The sequence below is a fragment of the Aotus nancymaae genome, unplaced genomic scaffold (genome assembly GCF_030222135.1).
Source record: "Aotus nancymaae isolate 86718 unplaced genomic scaffold, 86718_ANA_hifiasm-v0.15.2.pri h1tg000003l, whole genome shotgun sequence".
Lineage (NCBI taxonomy): Eukaryota > Metazoa > Chordata > Mammalia > Primates > Aotidae > Aotus > Aotus nancymaae.
The window spans coordinates 42,506,529-42,521,214 of NW_026988414.1; the positions used below are offsets into that span (position 1 = coordinate 42,506,529).

The following is a 14,686-nucleotide window of genomic DNA, read 5'->3' on the forward strand; positions in this document are numbered from 1 at the left end:
GCAGATACCACATTTTCTTCATCCATTCATTCATCAATGGACATTTGAAGAAGGAAATCCTACCACATGCGACAAAAATGAATGAATATGAAGGACATTGTGTTAAATGAACTAAGCCAGACACAGAAGAAAAATACCTCACGATTCAACATCTATAAGGTATCTAACATTGCCAAACTCATAGAAACAGAGAGCAAAATGAGGATTCCCAGATACTGAGGGGTGGGAGAAATGGAAAGTTGCTGTCCAGTGGGTATAAAGTTTCATTTGTGCAAGATGAATGTTTTAGAAATCTGTAAAACATAGAGCTTATAATTAACAATATTGTACATTTAAATTTTTAAGTGAGTAGATCTCATGTTAAGTGTAATTACTCCAATAAAAAAATCTTTATATTCTCATTATTTTTAAAAATAAAAATTAGTATTTTTAAAAAATAAATAAAAAGAAATCTTTATATTCTCATTTAAAAAAATTAGTATTGATGTTGGATTTTCTTGGACCAGTTGGAGGAAACTTGGACATGTAGGGGAGAAACTTTATCAGCTCAGTCACTGTTTTTATTGTTATAGTGATAGCAGTTTCTTCAATATAAGTCCCTTTTAGCCACTTACAGCACTCCTTTGCTACCCTGTTCATTCTCATAATTGGCTAAATCACTTTCCACTAGGGGTAAGGATGTTCTCTGGGTGCTGCTTTCTCTAGGTTTTTCCCCCATGATGCCCACCACACAGTCACAGATATTTGCAGTAATTCTTCTAGGTTTGAATGCCCCCTGCTCCCTGCTCATTTACATCTTAAAGGGAATTTGCCAGAAATCCTCAGGTCTTTCTCACTAATGGTATAAATTGTGGAGATTTTTTTCATTCTCATTGTTGTTGCCTATTATTTTTAAGTGAGGAGGTGGAGAAGAGGTGATGTTTTGCTGTTTTGCTCCTAATGAAAACTGAAACACTAAGAGTACTATTTAAAATGACAATTATAATCAAAAGAATGACAAAAAATAACTACGAGCATTTTGAAGGAAAAACGGTGTACTGAAAAACAAGGTGGGACTCACTTTTTATTTAGAGAAAAAACAGTTAATGTCTAAAATTAAAATTTATTTAGCAACATGGAAGTAAGCACCAGAAGAGATGAAAACTCAAACTGATAGCAGTTATTTGTATGTGGGAAACAAGTATTGTGGTGCTCAGTGGTATAACAGAGCTTTTAAATTTTCTTCATCAGCTAAAGATTAATATAATAAAATATCAATTACATTTTTATCAACATTAAATCTAACAATGAAAGTTTACAAATCATAATAGAATAAGAAAGAATAGGCCGGGCGCGGTGACTCAAGCCTGTAATCCCAGCACTTTGGGAGGCCGAGGCGGGTGGATCACGAGGTCAAGAGATCGAGACCATCCTGGTCAACATGGTGAAACCCTGTCTCTACTAATACAAAAAATTAGCTGGGCACGGTGGCGCGTGCCTGTAATCCCAGCTACTCAGGAGGCTGAGGCAGGAGAATTGCCTGAACCCAGGAGGCGGAGGTTGCGGTGAGCCGAGATCGCGCCATTGCACTCCAGCCTGGGTATCAAGAGCGAAACTCCGCCTCAAAAAAAAAAAAAAAAAAAAAAAAGAAAGAATAATATACCTAGGAATAAACTGAATAAAAGAATAAACAATTTGTATAAATGGGGCCTACAAAACTTTACTGAGAAAAATTAACGACATAAACAGATCCTTTATGTTCATAAATTGAAAGTTTCAATGGATTTAAAGTAGCTTTCCTCCCAAAATGTGTCAAATTCATAGGCATTTTTTTTTTTTGAGACAGAGTCTTGCTCTGTCACCAGGCACCAGGCTGGAGTGCAGTGGCACGATCTCGGCTCACTGCAACCTCAGCCTCCCGGGTTCAAGCAATTCTCCTGCCTCAGCCTCCCAAGTAGCTGGGACTACAGGCGTGTGCCACCACACCCAGCTAATTTTTGTATTTTTTAGTAGAGACAGGGTTTTACCACGTTGGCCAGGGTAGTCTCGATCTCTTGACCTCGTGATCCACATGCCTCGGCCTCCCAAAGTGCTGGGATTATAGGCGTGAGCCACCACATTCAGTGAGTTGACTTAAAAAGATATGGAAAAATGACTCTGAAAAAGAACAAAGCTAGAGGACTTTGATTTCAAAACTTATTATAAAACTACACTGATGAAGACAATGTGATAGTAGAATAAGGACAGGCTTACATGTAAATGAAAAATAAATGATAATTCAGAAATAAACTCTTATATATTTCTGGTCAATTGATTTTTAACACAGATGCCAAGACATTCAATAGGTAATGGAGAGTCCTTTTGCTAAATAGTTCTGAGATAATTGAATAGCCAAATTTAAAAACAGTAATAACAACAAAAATCTTCACACCCCTTTCTAAGATTATACACAAAAATTAGAATGAAATACATTTTAGGTATAAATGTAAGAACTCATATTTTCAAACTTTTGGACAAAAACATAGGTAAAGATAGTCCATAGGCAGGGAGAACATGTTTGTAAATAACATATCTCATGAATAACTTATATTCAAAATATTTAAAGAATACTTACAACTCAATAAGACAAACAACTTCAACAAGAAAATGGACAGAAGGCTTGAGAAGGCATTTCACCATAGCTATACAAGTAGCTGATGTATGTAAATGAAAAGGCATTTCATATCATTCCTTAGTAAACAATGTACATTAAACTACAATGTAATAATGCTACATGTGTGATAGAAGATTTATAATAAAGAAGGCAATAGCAAGTACAAGTACTGGCTAGGATGTGAAGACACTGGAAACTTCATATATTGTTGGCAGAGATGTAAAATTGCATAGTCACTGTGGCAAACGTTTTATTAGTTCTTTAAAGCAGGGTTTCCCAACTCGCAGGCCATGGAGTAGTACTAGTATTTGGCTTGTTAGGAACCTGACTGCACAGCAGGAGGTGAGCAGATGGCAAGGTAGTATTACCACCTGAGTTCCACCACCTGTCAGATCAGTGGTGACACTGGATTCTCATAGAAGCAGGAACCCTATTGTGAACTGTGCATGTGAGTGATCTAGGCTGCATGCTCCTTATGAGAATCTAATGCCTGATGATCTGAGGTGAAACAGTTTCATCCAAAAACCATCCCTCATCTGTCCCTGCTCAATCCATGGAAAACTGTCTTCCACAAAACCAGTTCCTAGTGCCAAAACCATTGGGGACTGCAGCCTTAAAATTAAACATAAATCTGTTCTATAACCCAGCAATTCTACTCCTAGTATTTTACCCAAGAGAAATAAAAACATATGTCCACACCTCAACTTGTAAATAAATATTCTTAGTAACATAATTCATGTCAGCCCAAATCTGGAAACAATCAAAATATTCATCAGTTGTTGATTTAATAAGCAAAATGTTGTATACTATACAATGAAATACTGTTCAGCAATAAAAAAGACGCAATAGTGAACCTCAAATAATGAACCTCAAGAACATACTAGATTCAAAATATTTTGTATTGTATGATTTAAATTACAGAAATATACAGAAAAGACAGAATATATATGCAGACTGAAAATCAGACCAAGGATGCCTAAGACTGAAATTAATTTAAAATGAATAATAGAAATTAATTTAAAATGGTATCAACATAATTTTTAGAGTGATGGAATTATTGAAAAACTGAATTGCAGTGATGGTAGTACAATTTCACTAAAATTATTAAATTGGAAATGACACTGACAGAATTTTATGAGGTATATTATATCTCAATAAGCATAAATAATTTATAAAAAGTGATATGTGATTATTTTATGTCAGATATTATAGGAAGAAATGGAGCACTAAAGTGGTTGAATATAAGGCTAAAGAGGAAAGCAAAAGACAAATTTTTAATGTCAGGTGCTATGCACTGACTGACTTTATACCCCCAAAATTCATATATGTAATCCTAATCTCCAGTGTTATAGGATTGGGCAGTGGGACTTTGGGGTGTAATTAGGTCATTAGAATGAAGACCTCATGAATGGGGTTAGTGCCCCTTTAAGAGGACACAGGAGACAGATGATCTCTCTCAAGGCCATGTGAGGATACATCAAGAAGGCAGCCATTCTGTGAGTAAGAGATAGGGATTCAACAGACATCAAGTCTGCTGGCACCTTGATCTTGTGTTTCCCAGACTACAAAACTGTGAGAAATAAATTTTTGTTGTTTTAACCACCTAGTAAAATTTGCTTTATGCCCCAGATATGATTCTTTTATTTTCAAACATTCTAAGTGAACTTGAAAATGTGAAAATGCATTCACAGACTTCAGTTCTGTATTCTGTACGTCAAGAAGCTTAATTTAGTTAGTCAAAATAATTCTTATTTTAAAAATGTTTATGAAAAAGTAAAACAAACCAAAAAGCTATGTTTCTCCCATTATACTTAAACTCTAGCTATTCCAATTGCCTAGAATGCCTTCCTCTACTAATATTTATCAAAATTCTCCCAGTCTTTTCTAACTCAATTTCCATCCCTTCTAGAGGGCTTTTTGTTCCCTCAGTTGGAATACTCTTTTTAATTTTCTAAAATCTGTAGAACTTTATTTATATCTTTATCAAATATTGTAGATATTTATGTGTCTATTATTCACTTAAGAGATTACAGCTTCCTGAAGTTCTGGAATTGGAAGAATTGATGTTTAATTTCCAGAAATCCTTGCCTTGAGTATGCCTCAAAAAAGATTTTTATGGTTGAATGAATGAATACAATACAAAAGACTCAGGTCAAAGATGGAGATCAATAATTCTACTTACATGTTTTAGCCCATTTATATAGTGTAGTCTTTTTTTTTTTAATAAAAGAATTTTTTGGGGGCAAAGCATGAACGCAGTTCCCCACTACCAGAAATCATGCAATCAAGTTTTCCACATTTGGGGAACTCACAGGGGTCAGCACATCCAGAGTGCAATGGATAAGCCTCGCTCTGGGAAAACCACCTTCATGATCATGGTATCTTCTCTGCCAGGCATAGTGGTAGTCTTCTTATTCCCTTTTCTCATCTTGATAAAATATTAATTTTATTACTTAAAAACTGGTTCTGACTTATTGAATTCCTTTTTTGCCTTAATTAAATCACAGTTGTGTAACTCAACTATGTATATGTGTGTATTTGAGTTGAACTGCCAGTAAAATAGAGAATATCAAACAGGTTGCATGTAGGGATCCATGAGCCCCTCATGCTGGGTGCCAGAATGTAGGGAATCATGAGCCCCATATTGGGTACCAGAATGTAGGGAACCAGCCCTATATCACCTGTGGGTACCCCATGTTTGGTGGCAACAAAGGAATGAGAAAAAGACAGATTAAGAGAGATAGTGGGACCAGGGGGCCATCACAAATTACTTTGGAGGAGACAGTGAAGGCCTCAAACTCTGATCATCCACACTATTTATTGGTTACAATCACTTTGATCTATAAGGTAGGGGTGGAGTGATGGTGGGGAGAGGGTGATGGTGGAGTGAATCAGTGAGCCAGAACTGAATCAGTGAGATGGAACTGGTCTATCATTCTAAAGATTGATATCAGTGGTGGTTTGGGAGTTTTACAAAACAAGAACATGTGGTTATCTTTAGCTAATTATCTATGTACAGCTGATGGAATGCCGGCCTTACAAGGAGCCTACAAGTCTGGCTACGTCATAGTGCTATGAAAGGATTTACGTCCTTGAGCACAATGTTTATGGTAACAGAGTCTAGGTCACCCCCTGCACTGGAACATGAGGCATGGAGAGGCCTTCCTCCTCAGAGGCCTCTTGCGGCCTTCCGCAGTTTGTTGTTCCTTGTTTATATGTTACTCATAACCAATTTATGTAGGCACTCTGTAAGTCTTTTCTCCTTTGCAGCTTTTCCCAACAGTCATACAGCTTTGTAAAAAGTCATATGTAAAGCTCTAAATGCTACAGCATTTTGTTAATGAATTTAAAGACCTAATGAGAAAAGAAAATGGAACAAATGAATATATTGCCATGATGAAGTCTGTAAATGCAATAGAGATCAATAGAGCAGAGGGACAGGACCTTTTTACATAATTACAGGGGCTCACACACACCTTAGTTTTTAATCTAAGAAAATCTTTTAGGTAGGAAAGCCCTACTATCCACAGCTAGATGAAGCCCATGCTTGAAAAATAGAATCTATTAGTTAAAATGCTAACATTAAAATCTGCCCTTTTCAAATTTTTTGAATCATTAGGAAATACTAAAGGAAAACGGTTCTGCATGAAAGTAAAGTGTACATTAACTCAATAATTCATTTTATAATTAACTTATTGAAGTGGTTTAGAACATTTAAGTCCTCAATTTTTTCCATTATGCTTTCATATTCCCTAGAATTTGAATAGGTATGCTGAGATTTTGAATTCCACACAACCTTTTGGCTGGAAATGTCATAAAGGGTGTTTAAGATCCCAATTATGCCAAGGAACCTTTATAATACTACACAGTGAATATTTAGTCATTAATTCTGTGGCATCAAAGTACAACCTAGTGTACTTTTTATCTAGGAAAAGTGGAAAGTGTACAAGAGCAGACAAAGCTATAGCCAATCCATATTTAATATCATCTCACCAAAACTCAACTCCATTTCAGTGGAACAAGGAAAATTTTCAGTCAAGGTTGAGATGTTAAAATTTCACCATTCCAAGCCAGATAACCCAAATGGGAAAACCTATAAAGTGTAGTTGACCACACAAAACATAACAATGAGAAAAGAAGAGCTCAAGAAACAAATAGGATCTGTGAACAAACTGTTACTCCAGGAAACATGGAAACAAATGAATACAAATAGGTACCTAGGCACCACTGCTCTGAAAGGACCTGAATCAACAAGCAGAGTTGAGGTAAATGTCGTATAATTTAAACCACTAAACCAATTGTTGAAGAGTGAAAATAAAACTTGTGTGTGTGTGTGTGTGTGTGTGTGTAAGATCATACATTAATATGTGCAAATCAAAATTGGCCTGTTTTGCTATCGAGCTTGCAATCTTCATTTTATCTTCAAAGTGTAAAAAGAACCATAGATACTATGTGTAATGGCCAACTTTGGACAATATGTTTTATTTATTTATTCAAACAGAAAATGCTGGAATTCATGTAGTAGTTTCTATGTCTCTGATACTGACCTTGTTATTGTAACTAGATATAAGGAAATTTAAAATGCACCTGCTTTCTTTTGGTAATGCAAAAGACAGGCATGTTTAACAGAGAATTATAAAACTCTATTGTGCATACTTCATATTTAAAAAATAGTTCTGAATGTATATGCTTATCTCTGTGTAAAATTATTTTGTTAAGTTACACACACATACTGATGTTGAGCTTTGAGTTTTTAAGTATAAAATATACAGGAAACAATTATACAAAAGTAATCATTGTATTTTTTTCAACATACTTGTCTCCTAACTACTGTTGACATTCTCTTATCAATATTTATACAGTACCACATGAAACACTGTATAAGCAATACCACATGAAAAATTTACTTCATAATCAAGTGCTATGAAAATATTTTCTCAATGATTATATTCCTCTTTTATACTGTCTCTGAGGGAAACTCTGAGTTCCATTAGAGACTTAACCATTAAAAATACCATGACACTGGACTTTTCTCACTGAACTTTTTGTCCACATTCATGTTCTTTTCTCCTTATCAGTGATTTTTAACTTTTCTTTAGGATCGCTTCCTGCATCTGTTAAAATTCAGTCAATTATTTTGTGAAAGAAGATAGGCTATTATTTAGGAAATAACTGTAATAAGGTGTAAGTGCAGTAACTGAGATGTGAAGAGGGTGCTATGATAGCCCAGGGTTCATAGTAACTCCCTCTGCCCTCGCAGATCAGAAGAAACCAGGAAGGCTGGAATATATTTAGGGAGTAAGTGATTGGGAAAAAACCTTGGGAAATGGGCAAAAATTCTCAGAAACAAATGTGAATGTGAAGAATACTGCATTGAAGTAACAACCTGCCTTCAGATAGAAGGCAGAAGTTAAAAGATGACTTGGTAAGAATACATATGAAAAGGCACTTATGATGGAAGAATGCAGCCACTTAACTAAATAGATTGAGGACCCAGGTCTAAAAAATGAAAAATAAAAACAATATTAATTTTAATAAGTAAAGATTATATTTAATTTATTAAAAGCTTATTTTTGATATAACGCTATTAGTTATAATGAAGTTTTACTTATTTTTCACCCAACCCAAAAGACATTTTCCACCTATATTTTTGTCCTGCATTATTCCTGTATTAGTCAGGGTTCTCTTAGACGGACAGAACTAATAAGGAAAAGGAAGAGAGAGAGAGAGAAAGGAGAGTTTATTAAGTATTAACTTATAGAATCACGAGGTCCCACAATAGGCCATCCGTAAGTCGAGGAGCAAAGAGAGCCAGTCCAAGTCCCAAAATGGAAGAGCTTGGAGTCTGATGTTCAAGGGCAGAAAGCAACCAGCATAGGAGAAAGATGTAGGTTAGGAGGCTAGGCCTGTCTCTTTCATGTTTTTCTGCCTGCTTTATATTCGCTGGAGGGTGATTAGATTGTGCCCACTAGGTTAAGGGTGGATCTGCCTTCCCCAGCCTATTTATTAAATGTGAATCTCTTTTGGCAACACCCTCACAGACATAACCAAGATTAATACTTTGTATTCCTCAATCCAATCAAGTTGACACTCAGTATTAAACATCACAATGCCATTACAGAAACCCCTTCGTCTAAGACAACATAAGCTTATAATAGTTATTAGCCAATTAAAACTTTAAATGATATAATGCAGTATAATTGTCATTAGTAATCGACAAATGAATTGTTTCTCTAAAAATACAAAAGCAGTTCTTAATAAATATTTCATTTTTCATTCTTTTCTCATACATATAATTTTTTGGATAAATTAAATTTGTCAATGAAACAAATGTGCCTTCTGCACTATCAATATGAAATTTTCACAGAAAATTTCTTTAAAAATACTAGTTTTATTGCAGAATTTTAAGTACCTATATATCTGATATTGCAAATATTTCCCTACCAGCCAGCTGACTTTGTTATCTAACTACTACATTAACAAATAAATATACAATTTATTTTTTGCTTTGGCCTTAAGTCACATTTTATTTTATAAGTATTTGTTGTGATACTGCTGCTTTAAAATATTTTATACTCTTTATTTTTAAAACTATAAGTTGGAGGCTAAGAGGCAAGTTTAAATGCTGAGGAACTAGTTTCAGATAAGACAATCTATAATCATCACATTATTATATTTACCTAATGGTCTAACTTTATAATAGTTGAACCAAAACTTAAGTATCAAGAAAATTTAAAAAAATATATTTGCTACCATATCATCCCATCCAGTACCCTGACATTTCTGAATGGTGGGGCCACTGGATATTTCCCATCTAAAATCTAAGCATGTCTCAGTCATCAGGTGACTGCTACAGTGTTTTCCAGGTGGCTCATGTTTAAATATGTTTGAGAAATACTAACTATTTTGATCATTTAATATTGGCAATATGCCAATCTATTAGAATCTCTAAATATTGTTTAGCTTCACTTTACACAGGAATTGCTAGACTTAAATGACCATATCACTTGGTTTACCCCACAACACATATTAATATCTAAAGCACAATCTGGGAAACACTGTCCTAAAATATTTTAAGTGTTTAATCTGATTGATAAAAGGGACTGTTCTCACTCTTTTGCCCTCTCTAATTCTACTCACTGACATTTCATTAAGTGAAAACTACTCTAAGGTATCTTCCTTTACTCCCATCTTTACTTTTCTCTTCCCAAGACACACTGATACATAGTTTATAGTGTTTAAATAGGAAACTGTCTGTTTTCATTGTCATTTTTTTCACATTAATATTCTTTTCTCCATATGAGTGATTTTTAACTTTCCTTTAGGATTTCTTCCTACATCTGTTAAAATTCAGTCAATTATTTTGTGAAAGAAGATAGGCTATTACACACACACACACACACGGACACACACACACACGGACACACACACACACACTTATTTAGCCAGAAAAAGGAAAAGGAAAATAAAGAGGTGGAGAGGATTATAGCAGATAAAGAGGAAGGAGAAAGGGAAAAGGAGAGAGAGGGAATAGAAGAAAGAAAAGAAAAGGGACAAGGAACAGTTTGAAAGTCTTCACATATAGGCACTGTGGAAAATGGAGAAAAATAACAACCTAACTTTGGGAGACCTTAAATCTATATAGGAGATATAAAGATAAGTGCTATCTATAATAGATGAGAACAGAGAGAACACAAAAAGGCAAAACCAGAGGAAAGACCAGAAAGATTGATGGTTTTTCACATGATAAGGAGAAAAGGAAAATATTAGAGGACAATGTAGAATGATCTCAGATGCTAAGTCAATGAACAGATGCTATCACACTTCAACATTTGACCATTATAAAGTCACTAAATACCTGGGTAAGAACAGTTTCAGTAACAAAATTCCAGCAATTCAAGTCCAGAAATATATTGAAATAATTATATACCATAATAAAGTATAACTCCACTCAGGAATACAAGGGTAGTTTAACATCCAAATGTCAATAAATAGAATACATTATAGCAATAAAATAAAGGACAAAAACTAACATCTATCGAAATGAATAAAAAGCATTTGATAAATTCAACTCATTCATTAAAAAAAAACTAGGAATAGAAAGGAATTTCCTCAATCTTATAAAGGATATCAATGAAAAATCCAAATCTAACTTCATACTTACTGGTAAAAACCAGAATGCTTTCTCCTTAAAATTAGGAGCAAGACGATGATGTCTCCTTTTGCTGCTTCTATTAAATATTTTACCTTAAGTTCTAGTCAAAGCAATTGCCAGGGAAATTAAAGATTGATAATGAAGCAGTAAAATGATCTCTCTTGTTAAAGTACATGACCTTACATATACAAAATCCTACGGAATGCACAAAAAAACTAGAACTAATAAACAAATTCAGCAAGATTGTAGGATGCAAAGTCAATGTTTCAGATATACTAGTATCTTGAATACATAAAGGCTCCCAAAACTCAATAGTAAAAAAAAAAAATCAGTTACAATATGGACAAGAGACAAAGTTTACTGAAGAGTAAAGATAGATGGAAAAAGGCACATGAAGAGATATTCAACATCATTAGTCATCATCAAAATGCAAATTAAAACTATACTGAGATATCACCTCACACCTGTGTGGATGATTTTATTTAAAAAGACAGATAATAATATGTTTTAAAGAGGATGTAAAAAAATTGAAACCCTCATATACTTCTAGTAGCAGTGTACAATAGTAAAGCTGCTTGTAAAATAATTAAACAGTTTATTGAAACATAGTTACCATATGACACAGCAATTGTAGTTCAACATAAACACTCTAGATAAATGAAAACTTATGTTCATATGGAAACATGTATGTGAATGTTCATAGCAAGATTATTATTATAGCCCAGAGTGAAAAGAATCCCTAAATCCATCAAACAATGACAGAATGAACAAAATGTGGTATACCCATACAATGAAATGTTATTTGGCTTGCCATACATAAAAATGAATGAAGTCCTGATATATACAACAAATGGACCAACTTTGAAAACTTTACGCTAAGTGGAAAAAGCTAGTCACAAAAAAATCACATAATTTGTTTTATATGAAATATCCAGAACAGAAAAATCTATAAGTGATATAAAGGAGATTATAGCACATGTGGTGGTTCACTCCTGTAATCCCAGCACTTGGGGAAGCTGACGTGAGTGGGTCACTTGAGATCAGGAGTTGGAGACTAGCCTGGCCAACATGGTGAAACCCAATATCTACTAAAAATAAAAAAGTCAGTGGGGCAGGGGGGGCCCTCGCCTGTAGTCCTTTCTATTCAGCGAGGCTGAGACAGGATACTTACTTGAACCATGGAGGTGGAGGTTGCAGTGAGCCAAGATCGCACCACTGCACTTCTCCAGCCTGGGTGACAGAGTGAGACTCCTCTGTCTCAAAAAAAAAAAAAAAAAATGGAAAAAAAGTAGATTACTGGTGTCCTAGAGTTGAGAGGCAGGGAGTTGGTTGTGGGGAAACAGAGACTGCCCACTAATAAGTAGGTTTCTTTTGGAGGTTATGAAAATGTTCTAAAATTAGAGAGTAGTGATGGTTGAATAACTCTGCGAAGACACTAAAAACCATTGACTGGTACACTCTGAATGGATTAATTGTTTGGTATATAAATTATATCTCAATAAATCTGTTAAAAAACAAAAACAGTTCAGGTAGATTAAAATAGGATATGATATATATGACAAAAGAAGATGTGAGGATTCTACTTAAGACATGGATCTCTCTTCTAGTCACTGAAAATTTACTACACATTTTTCTCTTCTTTGAATTCTGCACATCCCTATCAAGTGATGATGGCAGTGGTTATGGTAACTCTGTAGAATAAACAGTCTATACAATGCTCTTTTGTGGGTTTGTGGTATTGGCTACTTTGAAACTCTACCAATTTCTGACAGATGAGTACTTGCAAATTTTAATTTGAAAATATCTTCAAAAATAACTCACCTTTTCCCAAGTTTAATGTATTTGAGCCTTAATGAAATTATAGACATACAGTGCAGCTATTTTACATTTGAAAAACTGTCTGGCAGGTGGTCTTCCTGATTTTCAATAGTATACTACTATCTGTTCAAAGTGCAGAAGCTCATTCATTCTATTCAGTAATTCACATGTTCTATCTCCATTTGAGACACTACTAATAAATTATGAATTTAACAAGTTTCTGTGAGCCAAATTGTCTTCTTTAACTTATTTTCAGGGTATCTCTGGGAATATATTTCCATAAGAAATTTTTTATAATCAGTAACTATAAAATTCTAACTCATATTGGAAATAGTATTCTCTAAAATGATTCCATTACTGTTCCCCATGGGTCAAGGCACTTTGTGAAGGGGTTGGGTTTCTGCTGGACTTCTCAGTAGGCCAATATATATTAAGATTCCTCAAAATGAGAACAAAGTGTGTGTCACAGTTTTAAAGCACATAAGATTTAGAGTTAGAAAGATCCATGTCAAATTCTAGTTCTTTAACTCACTAATTATGACAGCTTATAATTAAGACTTAGTTACTTTGTCTGTTAAATTGAGAAAATAATGATACCTAAGGCATAAGAATTGTGAGAATGAAATATAACAAAACATTTGTCCGCTCAGGCTGCCATAATAAAATACCATAGTCTGGATGGTTCAAACAGAAATTTACTTTTTCAGTTCTCTAGACTAGAAGTCCAAAATCAAATGCTGACAGGATTGCTGTCTGCTGAGGGCACTCCCCAGCGTTGCAGAGTCCTGCCTTTTTTCCATGTGCTTTTCTAACCTCTTCTTTGCAAGTGTGCAGAGAGTGAGGGAGTGAGCTGTTTGCTGGATCTTCTTATAGGGACACTAATCCTATCGTATCAGGGCTTCATACCTGTGACCTCATTTAACCTTAAATACTACTTCTTTAGAGGCCCCCTCTTGAAATACATCCACATTGAGAATTAGGGCTTCAACACACAAATTTCAAGGAGACACAAACATTCAGTTCATAATAAATAATATTTAGAATGTACTCACAGTTCCTGGCACATAAGTCCCAAATTAAGAGCAGCTTTTTAAATCATCATTATTGTTATCATCACAATTTTCATCATTACTCTCAATAATGCTATTCGTCCAGGAAAGCATATATATACACAAATCCTATCCTACAAAAGAAATTAATAGGTGGCAAGTTTGATGGTTTTGGAGTTAGGCAGACCTGCATTCCAGTCCTAGCTCCACCATTGACTATTTGCATAAAGAACATGCTGAGCCTCAAATTCTTCATCTGTAATAAAGGGGATAATGTCTGCCCCTCATTCATAGAGCTATTAAGAGGACTAAATAAAATAAGTTATGTAAGTGCTGAGAGAAATACCTGACAAACAGTGCTCAATGATGATAGCTTTTACTATCACAGATACAACTTTGGTAAATTTCTACACTGAGTCTTTATAGGCATACCTCTAGTTTGTACCAATGAAACCACATCTATTTTACATTGAGGAAAACAGAGAATTTGATTCTAAGTACTGGAGGACATATATGTAACTCACTCAGCAGCACCAATACATTTTTAAATGAAAAATGCAAAACATATCCTTACTTTTCGTTACCTGATGTCAGATGACTACTCTTTCTGAAGAAAATCTGACTCAAATTCCTTCTAAAACTCAAGTGGCATACCCTATGACTGGTATTGAAAGTGGTACATATCCTTCACACCTGCATCTGATCAGACCTACTACAGAAGTCTCCATGCTCTTGGAGACCAGGGATGTAACTACTCTCATATTTAAAAAAGAACTTTCCATTGCTTCTTATAGAAGAAAGTAGGGTGGTAAGGACTAATAGCTTTCATAAAACGGCCATTTTCTTTCCTGGTAAAGTTATCTTCTTGCCTCTCAGATAGCACACTGTCTGTTGGAATATGTGTGGTTCTCACGTGGCTTTTTCTTACCTATGCTGAATGTTTTCACATTTCTTCTGGCAAACAAAAGCCTGTCAGAAAGTCTAACAAATGAATCTAGCACATATAGATCTGTCCAACTAGATATGTCAACA

The 14,686-nt window shown here is 34.7% G+C and overlaps 1 non-coding gene and 1 pseudogene across 1 annotated transcript; both read right to left on the bottom strand.

Moving 5' to 3' along the window:
- Nucleotides 1-14,686, bottom strand: part of LOC105718786 (zygote arrest protein 1-like) — a 783,937-nt pseudogene that overhangs the window by 661,324 nt on the left and 107,927 nt on the right.
- On the bottom strand, nucleotides 4,871-5,030 carry LOC135277467 (U1 spliceosomal RNA). The gene has a single exon (XR_010345072.1). It is a non-coding gene; the product is annotated as a U1 spliceosomal RNA (small nuclear RNA).